The sequence below is a fragment of the Grus americana genome, unplaced genomic scaffold (genome assembly GCF_028858705.1).
Source record: "Grus americana isolate bGruAme1 unplaced genomic scaffold, bGruAme1.mat scaffold_466, whole genome shotgun sequence".
NCBI classification, from domain to species: domain Eukaryota; kingdom Metazoa; phylum Chordata; class Aves; order Gruiformes; family Gruidae; genus Grus; species Grus americana.
Window position 1 is genome coordinate 80 of NW_026561729.1, and position 9,714 is coordinate 9,793.

The 9,714-nt window shown below is 63.6% G+C and overlaps 1 long non-coding RNA gene across 1 annotated transcript; it reads left to right on the forward strand.

Annotated features, from left to right (window-relative positions):
- The first annotated feature begins 4,091 nt into the window (after positions 1-4,091).
- LOC129200760 (uncharacterized) lies at positions 4,092-6,859 on the forward strand. The gene is made up of 3 exons (XR_008575088.1): positions 4,092-4,228; positions 5,631-5,712; positions 6,673-6,859. It is a non-coding gene; the product is annotated as an uncharacterized LOC129200760 (long non-coding RNA).
- Positions 6,860-9,714: the final 2,855 nt, after the last annotated feature.

Sequence of the window (9,714 nt, forward strand, 5' to 3'; positions counted from 1 at the left end):
GTGCTGCCGCCTAGTGACCAAATTTCGGTACTGCAGCGGCAGCGCCGCGCATGCGCAGTGCAGCGCCACGCCCCCTCCCGGAACCGGCTGCCGGCAGCCGGTGTGCAGGGGCTGCTGTGAGCCGAGGGAGGAGCGGAGGCGTCGCCGGGCTGCGGCTGCACGGAGGGAGAAGGTGAGCGGGGCAGCGGGACGGACCGGCGGGTCCCGGGAAAGCCCCGAGGAGGGCGGCGGCAGCGGTGCCGCCTCCGAGGAGAGGCGGGGGGCGGGGGGGCGGCGGGGTCCGTGTCACAGAGGGGAGGGGGGCTGCCCGGAGCCGTGCGGCGGGTGGGGGGGTGCGCGCCGTGTCGGAACCGGCGGGGAGACCGTCCGGAGCCGCGCGGCGGGGGCTGCCCGGAGCCGGCGGGCGTCCGCGCCTTTCGGAGGTGGCTGAGGGGAGGCGGGGGCGGGGCGGGGGGGGCGCCAGCCCGGAGCCGCGCTGCGGAGCTCGGGCTGCCGTCGCGGCTCGGCGGGGCTTTCGGGTGAGTCGGCTTTGGGGTGAGGGCACGGGACGGTGTCCCCGCAGGGTCAGGAAGCGTGGAAGGCTGCCTCCCGCGGCACGCCGGCAGTTGCAGTCTTGGGGCACGCGGCTGCTGGTCGGCCATATTGGCTCCCCGGAGCACGCCGGGAAGTGTAGTCTTACGGCACTCTAATGGCTGCCACGCGGCGCTTGCCAGTGCGTGCCGGGAGGCGTCGTTTTCGCGGACGTGGCTGCCGGACAGCCCGACTTGCTCTCGCAGGAGCGCGAGGTTGGGGTTTTTTTGCCGGTTTCGAGTGGTTTTCTGCAGGCTTCCAGCCGCTCCCGAGCAGCGGTGCGGCCGTGCTACGAGAGCGCGCGCAGCGGCGAGGCGTTGCCCGGTGTCCCGAGACGAGCGCTACCGGTCGGACTCTCCGGAGCCTGTCCGGCAGCCCCAGGCCGCCCCCGAGCCCTGGCGTGAAGGCGGCAAGCTGGCCCTCGCCTGTGCCGCTTTCTTCCTGAACAGGGGTGCTGGCGGCGGCGGCAGCGGCAGCAGCGCGGGGAAAGAGCGGCGTCTCCGGAAGCCCCTGCAGAAGGAGGAGGGTCTCCGGCCAGGGCCGACCTCCGGTAGTAACGGCCACTGCTTTTTCTTTCCCTCTCCCAGGCCGCGCTGAGGACGTGGTTGCCCGTCCCTCCCTTGGGGATGCCGTCGACTGCACCCGCCTCGCCTGTGCCTGGCCTGGCTCGCCTCGTGGCGTGGGGGCGAAAAGGGACAGGCGGCGGAGCGCTTACCGGCCGTGGACAGCAGCTGCCCTAAGGGAAGCTGGAATGGCCAGAGAAAGGTGAAGAAGAAGAAGAAGAGATGGAAGGCTCTCCGGCCGGCAGCTGCCTCCCGCTGCAGGCAAGAGAGCGCCTGCCTCGCCGGGTGAGGAAAGATCCCTCGTTGCGCTCCGCGGCAGGTCAGGCTGCCGACGGCACCGCAGGGTCGCCACGCGTAATCCAAAGCACGGTGCGGCCGCGTACCGAGGGAGGCAGGGAGGCAGGCTACTCATCTAGGCAGACTCGTCTCCTCGGAGCTGTAAGACACCCGTGTATTCTCTTAGGCGGAGGACAGCCGAGCGACCGGAGCGACAGCAAAGGAAAGGCGGAGAGCGGAGAAAGAAGCGTCTGCGCTGGCAAGCTCTCCCGGCAGCGCCGAGAGCCAGAGCTGCGGTGAGTCCTGGGCCCGCGGGGCCCCATCGCCTCTCCTCTGCGTCGCGGGCCCTCCTCTGCCCCCCTCGCTTTCCCACCCCGCTGTGGGGTTTTTTGGTTTGCTTTCTGCTCCCCGCTATGTTCTTTTCCATCTCGCTCTGACGGGCTGCCTGTCCCCACCATTTTTAGGTCCTCGCTCTCTCTGCCCCGTAGCCCGTGCTATTGTTTCCTTCTCTCTCTCCCTGTCTCTCTGTCCGCCCCCAGCCACTGTTTCTGCATTCCTCCCCCTCGGTCCTGTAGCCTGTCGGTATTTCTGCCATCTCTGGCTCTCTCTGTGCGGCTCCTCGTTCCTGTTGTTCGAGTCTTCCTTCTCGCTCCGTAGCGAGTCGTCGTGAGTCTCTCTCTTCTTTTCTCCGTCCCTCTTGAGCCTCTTCCCTGTCCCTCTTTTGAAGGCCCGCCTCTCTGTCCCGGCACCCGTCCTCTATGGTTCCTTTTTTTCGGTCTGGCTCACGTCCCTTCGCTCCCTCTCCCTGTTTCTCTAAAGTCTCCCCTCTCTCCACCTTGCCCGACGGTACCTTTTTCTTTCCCCCGTCGGGTTCGACTGGGCTCCCTGTCCCTCTTTCTTTCTTCTCCTTCCTTCCTCCTGTCTGGCCCCGCAGCCCGACCCCTTCCCTTCCGACGGCCTCTTTCTCCACCTCCCCTGTCCGGCTCCCGGCCCCTCTTTTCCACTTCCGCCCTCTGTACCCTGTGGCTTTCCCCCTCTTCTTTCTCTCTCTGTCTCTGTTTGAGGAGGAGCAGCTGCCGCCCCAGCGTTCGCACCCCGTTCACGGTGTCGCGCGCACGCTTCTTCTCGGGCGCGCTTCCTCCTCCTCCTCCTCCTTCGGGCTCGACCCGAGGCTTCCGGCAGCAGTCTCCGGGTGTCGGATTTTGTAAAATAATTAACGTAACTGAAAGGTGCAGCAGCGGGATCGGCCCGGGCGGGGCGCCTCCAAAGAGAGGGACCCCGAACAAAGAAATCCCGGGGCCGTTCCACGCTTGGGTCCCGGACACCCGCCCCTCGCGCGCTGTCCGCGCGTCCCTTAGTCCCGCGGTGACTTTTGGTCTGGGGTCTTCTACCGTCGTCTCGGATTCTTCTTCTGTATAGCTGTGGGCGGTGCGTTATTCCACAGGTGCTGCTGCGCCGATGCTCCGTACGTTCGCAGTAACGGGTAGAGCGGAAGGCTCCGTGGCCAGGGAAGAGCGGCACGGACGCGTTCCTGCTCGCTCCGTTGCACCGGAATTTCGACGGCTGGGTTCGGCCGCTAAATTGATGGCGCTACCGGAAGAAATTTCACAAAAGTGAGTACTGTGCTTGTCTTTAATCTTTTAAAGTAATTTTTCTACGGGCGCCCGGTCCGTGGCTTAGATATTTGGTTTGCGGCGAAACAGACCCGGAACGTGGCTCCAAGTAGCGTTCCGATTCGCTGAAATTCCCCGTAGTCAGAGAGCAAGAATGGTGAATGTTGCTTGGCGGTTTGAAATCTCAGGCTTTCTCTGAAAGCTGACCTGCCAGAATGAGCCGAAAGCAGGCCGAACGCCAATAGGGATGCCGCAGAAAAGGTCCTCTTCTTGACAGGAGAAGAGCTTGGCGAAACGTCAGCGCCGTTTCCCGTAGGGCCTCCGACGTACCGGTTCGGCAAGCGTGGGCTTTGTGCGATTCCCTCGGGGACGATGGCGAACAAACCTTGTACGGCAGAGAGCATCTTAGCTTACTTTCCATCTCCTGCTCGGTTACTTGCAGAATATTTAATTTGGCGTCGCACGGACCCAGAGGGACGGGTCCCCAACTCATGCTGGTAGGGCAACCCCAGTACCAGCCGGTAAAATCGGAAAAGAGTGCGACGTTTTGAAACGTTTGCCTTGCTGCGAGGAGAAGGGCCGTCTCTCGTTAGGCAACTGAATTCTGCGACCGATTTCCCCGCCTCACGCGCGTGCGTGCGCGCACACGCGCCCCCCCCACCCCCCCCCCCCCCCCAACAGGCAGGCTTTGAAGGAGGCAGTCCCTAAGGCAACGCGATCTAAAACGTGGAAGTTTTTTTTTCTATTTTAATAGTTTCTTACGGATAGGAGGCTCGTGTGAGCGTTTAGCCTGTCCTGTCCTTAATTCTGAACCCACTGGCTGGTGCAGAAGGACGGTCGTGTGACAAAAACAGCATGAAATTTGTCCCTGTGCCGGCTGCGTCCCGTGGTAAAGGAGTACATCTGTTATTCCTGCGTGAAAGATGTTTGATGAGCGTACCGCATCGTCAGAGCTGCTCTTGGTCTGCCTGCAAGCCGTGGGTTATGATTTAGAAATACGTTCGCCTACCGTTCCTTAACTGTGTGGTTTTGGTTTTTATTTTTCAAAGAACAAAGAAAGGTGGGCTTTTTCGTCGATCTCTTTGTGAGAGTATCAAATCAGGCGGCGGTAAATACGTAGAAGCAGCTAGGCGTACTACGGCGTGTACCGGACAGCGTTGGCGTGCCGCTCTGCTAGCAGCGGAGAGCCAGATGAGGATGCCCGTGGTAAGTACTCGTTCTGCCTCCGGCTGAACGGAAAGATTCTCATGTGAGGGTTCCTGGGCTTGTCTGTGTGATTAGCATTACTTTTTTTTTTTTTTTTTTTTTTTTTAAATATGAAACAGGGTCAGATAATTGTTGATGAGTGGGACTTTGCGTACTCCTTTAGGTAGTTTTTCGTACTGAACCTTAGATCGGTACAAAACTTAATCTTTGTGCAGTTTACACGTTTTGTAGCAACTACAAAGACATTTATCCTGTAGGTAAGCTGAAAATAAAAATGCGGTTTCTCACCTGATTTTTCTTTCGGAGGAACGCTCGCCCCCAGCGGCTGGTTTTTTTTGCTAGTGTTGTCGGGGGGAAGGAACGGCGGCGCTTGCCTGATTTCTTCCCCTAGCCAGGGACCTGAAACTTTGTTTTCCTCAGCTGTTTCACTAGAAATTTACAAGTGTCGGTGGTCAACAGTGGCAGAGAATTGGTGGCGTTTTCAATTTCAAAGGGAAGGAACGTGTTGATGTTAATTCTGTTACCAAAAGCGAAGTACCAGCTGCTTCCTCTTTCTAGATCTTCTCTCCTTTCGCCGTCCTCCCCGAGGGGTAACGTGGCCACGCCGTATACCTTTTCTGCTCTGGTACCGTTCGTTTGATACGCAGGAGCGCTGTGAAATAACTAGAAGGGCTACGGACAGACATCTGCCATCGTTGCGGCTGCCTTAAATCGTGTATTTGTCCCTTTAGCCCGTCATTTCCTTTCCGCTCAGTTGAGTTACGTGCAGCGTTAGGTTCCAGTCGAGAGCGGTGCCGCCGAACAACGCTCTGGGAGCGTGCGCGGAGGAGGGCGACCGAGATGGCGAGAGGTCTCCGAGGCAAGACTTAGGGGGAGCGGCTGAGGTCACTTGGTTTGTTCAGCTTGGAGAAGGGAAGGCCGAGGGGTGACCTCATCGCAGTCTACACCTTCCTCGAGGGGGACGGCGGAGGGGGAGGCGCTGACCTCCGCTCTCTCCGGTGACCGGCACTAGGACCCGAGGAAACGGGACGAAGCTGCGTCAGGGCAAGTTCAGACCGGACGTTGGGAAAAGGCTTTTCACTGAGAGGGCGGTCGGTCAGTCACGGAACAGGCTCCCCAGGGAAGCGGTCGCAGCCACCGAGCCTGTCAGGAGTTCAAGGAGCGTCTGAACGATGCTCTTAGTCGCACGGTTTAGTTTTAGGTAGTCCCGCGTGGAGCGGGGGCTTGGTCTCGGTGATCCGTATGGGTCCCTTCCAACTTGAGATACTCTATGATTCTGTGAAATCTTCTGGGTTAGAAACGACCTTATTGTAACAGAGAATTCGCTGAACGTGGCTTTGTGCAAGGACTGTCGTCTTAGAATATCTTTTTTTTTTTTTCTTCCCCCCCCCCCCCCCCCCAGATATGAGAAAAGCTCTGTCCAGAGATATGGAGACGAAATCAGTTGTACCTCACCCTGTGACACCGGAAGACATTGAGTAACTGTAAGCTGTGATGCTCAGTGAAATTACTAAGAGCGTTAAGTTTCCCGTGCCTTTGCTTTCACTCTCCCATTCTCTTGTCTTGCGGCACGTCGCATTTTTTGAGGCCGTGGAAGCGACACCGGGAGCGATGGGTTGTCAGAACCAGGTCCTCCTGCCCGTCGCTGGTTTTGCTTACCTTCGCCGTCTCTGTGTACCAGCCTGCGTCTCTCTCTCTCTCTGTTCCTCAATCCCTGTCCTCTCTTCTCTGTTCTGCTTTGTTTCGCTGCGTATGTCCCGTTCCCTGTCCCACCTTTATCCTTCCTTCCTTCTTCCTCGCCTTTTTCTTTGTCCTTTTGTCCTGCTCCCCGACCCTGTTTCTCGCTCCATCTGACCGTCCTTTTCCTGGCACCTTGGTGTCTCTGCTCCTTGCCCCCGTCTTTCTCTCCCCTCTGCCCAGTCCTCGTCTCCTCTTTTGTCTCTCTGTCCCTCTGTCCTCCTTCTGCCTCTGCCCCTCTGTCCTGCTCCCTGCCCCTCTTGTTCTCACTCTGCCCCAGCGTCCCGCTCCCCGGTCCTCTTTCCCTCTGTTGCTCTCTCCTTTTATCTCTCCTTCTCCCTGCTCCCCAGCCCGGTTCTCTCACGCTCACGCTTCCGCTTCCTTTTTTATTCTCTGTTGCTCTGTCCTGCTCCCCGTGCCGCTGTCCCTCGCCGTACCTCTCGGTCCGGCTCCCTGCCCTTATTCTCTTTTCCTCCCTCGCCGTGGCGCTGCCCGCCCAGGGTCGTTTCTGCCTCTCTGTCCCGCTCCCCGTCCTGGTTTGTCGGTCGCCGTCCCGCTGCCTCTCTTCCTGCCGCTTCTTCCTCCCTCTCTGTCAGGCTCCCTGTCCCCGTCCTTCACTCGCCGTCCCTTTCCTTGCCTCGTGCTTTCTCGCTCGCCGCCGCCGCCCCCCCCATCCAGCTGGCTGCCCCTTTTCTCCTCTCTTCTAGCGTCCTGCAGCTGGCTCCTCGGTTTTGGCGGCAGCCTGCACATAGCAGCCCAGCTCTCCAGCAGCCTGACGGACCGACCGTGTGTCTGTTCCACGCCGGACTGGCGAGCGTGGCTCCGGGTAGGACAGCCGAGGTGCCCCAGGGCCGGGCCCCGAGCCCCGGTGCGGAGTCTCTCCCGGAACCGGCTCTGTGTGTGACTGAATAAACGCTTGCGGTCTCTTTTGCCGTGCCGGCTGCGTTGGCGCTTCCTTTGCGGGGGGGGGGGGGGGGGGGGGGGGGGGGGAGGGGGAGGGGGGGGGGGGTGTGACTGAGGGCCGTGAGGGGGCAGGGGAGGAGTGTGTGTGGGGGTATTAACGTATTCAACAAGGTCACATGCTCGCAACCTCGGATCCAAAAGTGATGCTTCTTGCACCGCCCCTGACCCATGCCAAACTCCGGGCCCCCCCGCAAACTCCGCCCCCCCGCAAACTCCGCCCCTCACGCACACCAAGCCCCGCCCCTCATGCAAACTCCGCCCCTCACGCAAACTCCGCCCCTGATGCACGCCAAGCCCCGCCCCTCACGCAAACTCCGCCCCCACGCAAACTCCGCCCCTGGCGCACGCCAAGCCCCGCCCCTCACGCAAACTCCGCCCCGATGCAAGCCAAGCCCCCCTCACGCAAACTCCGCCCCTCCCACTCACTCCGCCCCTGTGCACAAAGCCAAGCCAGCCCCTCACGCAAACTCCGCCCCTCAACGCAAACTCCCCCCCCAACCGCCCCGACGCACGCCAAGCCCCGCCCCTCACGCAAACTCCGCCCCCGACGCACGCCAAGCCCCGCCCCTCATGCAAACTCCGCCCCCCGGTGCAAACTCCGCCCCGACGCAAGCCAAGCCCCGCCCCTGACGCAAACCCCGCCCCTCACGCAAACTCCGCCCCGACGCAAACACCGCCCCTCACGCAAACCCCGCCCCTCACGCAAACCCCGCCCCCCGACGCAAACTCCGCCCCCCACGCAAACTCCGCCCCCGACGCACGCCAAGCCCCGCCCCGACGCAAACTCCCCCCCTCACGCAAACTCCGCCCCTCACGCAAACCCCGCCCCTCACGCAAACTCCGCCCCGACGCAAACTCCGCCCCTCACGCAAACTCCGCCCCTCACGCAAACTCCGCCCCCTCACGCAAACTCCGCCCCTCACTCAAACTCCGCCCCGACGCAAGCCAAGCCCCGCCCCTGATGCAAACTCCGCCCCCGGCGCAAACTCCGCCCCGATGCAAGCCAAGCCCCGCCCCACACACAAACTCCGCCCCCACGCAAACCCGCCCCTCACGCAAACTCCGCCCCCGACGCACGCCAAGCCCCGCCCCCGACGCAAACTCCGCCCCTCACGCAAACCCCGCCCCTCACGCAAACCCCGCCCCTCACGCAAACTCCGCCCCCGACGCAAACTCCGCCCCTCACGCAAACTCCGCCCCCGACGCACGCCAAGCCCCGCCCCTCACGCAAACTCCGCCCCGACGCAAGCCAAGCCCCGCCCCTCACGCAAACTCCGCCCCCGACGCACGCCAAGCCCCCCCCCACGCAAACTCCGCCCCTCACGCAAACTCCGCCCCTCACGCAACCCCGCCCCTCACGCAAACTCCGCCCCCGACGCAAACTCCGCCCCCGACGCACGCCAAGCCCCGCCCCTCACGCAAACTCCGCCCCCGACGCACGCCAAGCCCCGCCCCTCACGCAAACTCCGCCCCCGACGCAAACTCCTCCCCCGACGCACGCCCAAGCCCCGCCCCTCACGCAAACTCGCCCCGACGCACGCCAAGCCCCGCCCCACACGCAAACTCCGCCCGACGCAAACTCCGCGCCCACGCAAACGCCCGCCAAGAGCCCCGCGCCACGCCACGCAAACTCCGCCCCCGACGCACGCCAAGCCCCGCCCCTCACGCATCGCACAGCGCATGCTCGCTCGGTGCTGCCGCCTAGTGACCAAATTTCGGTACTGCAGCGGCAGCGCCGCGCATGCGCAGTGCAGCGCCACGCCCCCTCCCCGGAACCGGCTGCCGGCAGCCGGTGTGCAGGGGCTGCTGTGAGCCGAGGGAGAGCGGAGGCGTCGCCGGCTGCGGCTGCACGGAGGGAGAAGGTGAGCGGGGCAGCGGGACGGACCGGCGGGTCCCGGGGAAAGCCCCGAGGAGGGCGGCGGCAGCGGTGCCGCCTCCGAGGAGAGCGGGGGCGGGGGGCGGCGGGGTCCGTGTCACAGAGGGGAGGGGGGCTGCCCGGAGCCGTGCGGCGGGTGGGGGGGTGCGCGCCGTGTCGGAACCGGGCGGGGAGACCGTCCGGAGCCGCGCGGCGGGGGCTGCCCGGAGCCGGCGGGCGTCCGCGCCTTTCGGAGGTGGCTGAGGGAGGCGGGGGCGGGGCGGGGGGGGGGCGCCAGCCCGGAGCCGCGCTGCGGAGCTCGGGGCTGCCGTCGCGGCTCGGCGGGGCTTTCGGGTGAGTCGGCTTTGGGGTGAGGGCACGGGACGGTGTCCCCGCAGGGTCAGGAAGCGTGGAAGGCTGCCTCCCGCGGCACGCCGGCAGTTGCAGTCTTGGGGCACGCGGCTGCTGGTCGGCCATATTGGCTCCCCGGAGCACGCCGGGAAGTGTAGTCTTACGGCACTCTAATGGCTGCCACGCGGCGCTTGCCAGTGCGTGCCGGAGGCGTCGTTTTCGCGGACGTGGCTGCCGGACAGCCCGACTTGCTCTCGCAGGAGCGCGAGGTTGGGGTTTTTTTGCCGGTTTCGAGTGGTTTTCTGCAGGCTTCCAGCCGCTCCCGAGCAGCGGTGCGGCCGTGCTACGAGAGCGCGCGCAGCGCGGCGAGGCGTTGCCCGGTGTCCCGAGACGAGCGCTACCGGTCGGACTCTCCGGAAGCCTGTCCGGCAGCCCCAGGCCGCCCCCGAGCCCTGGCGTGGAAGGCGGCAAGCTGGCCCTCGCCTGTGCCGCTTTCTTCCCTGAACAGGGGTGCTGGCGGCGGCGGCAGCGGCAGCAGCGCGGGGAAAGAGCGGCGTCTCCGGAAGCCCCTGCAGAAGGA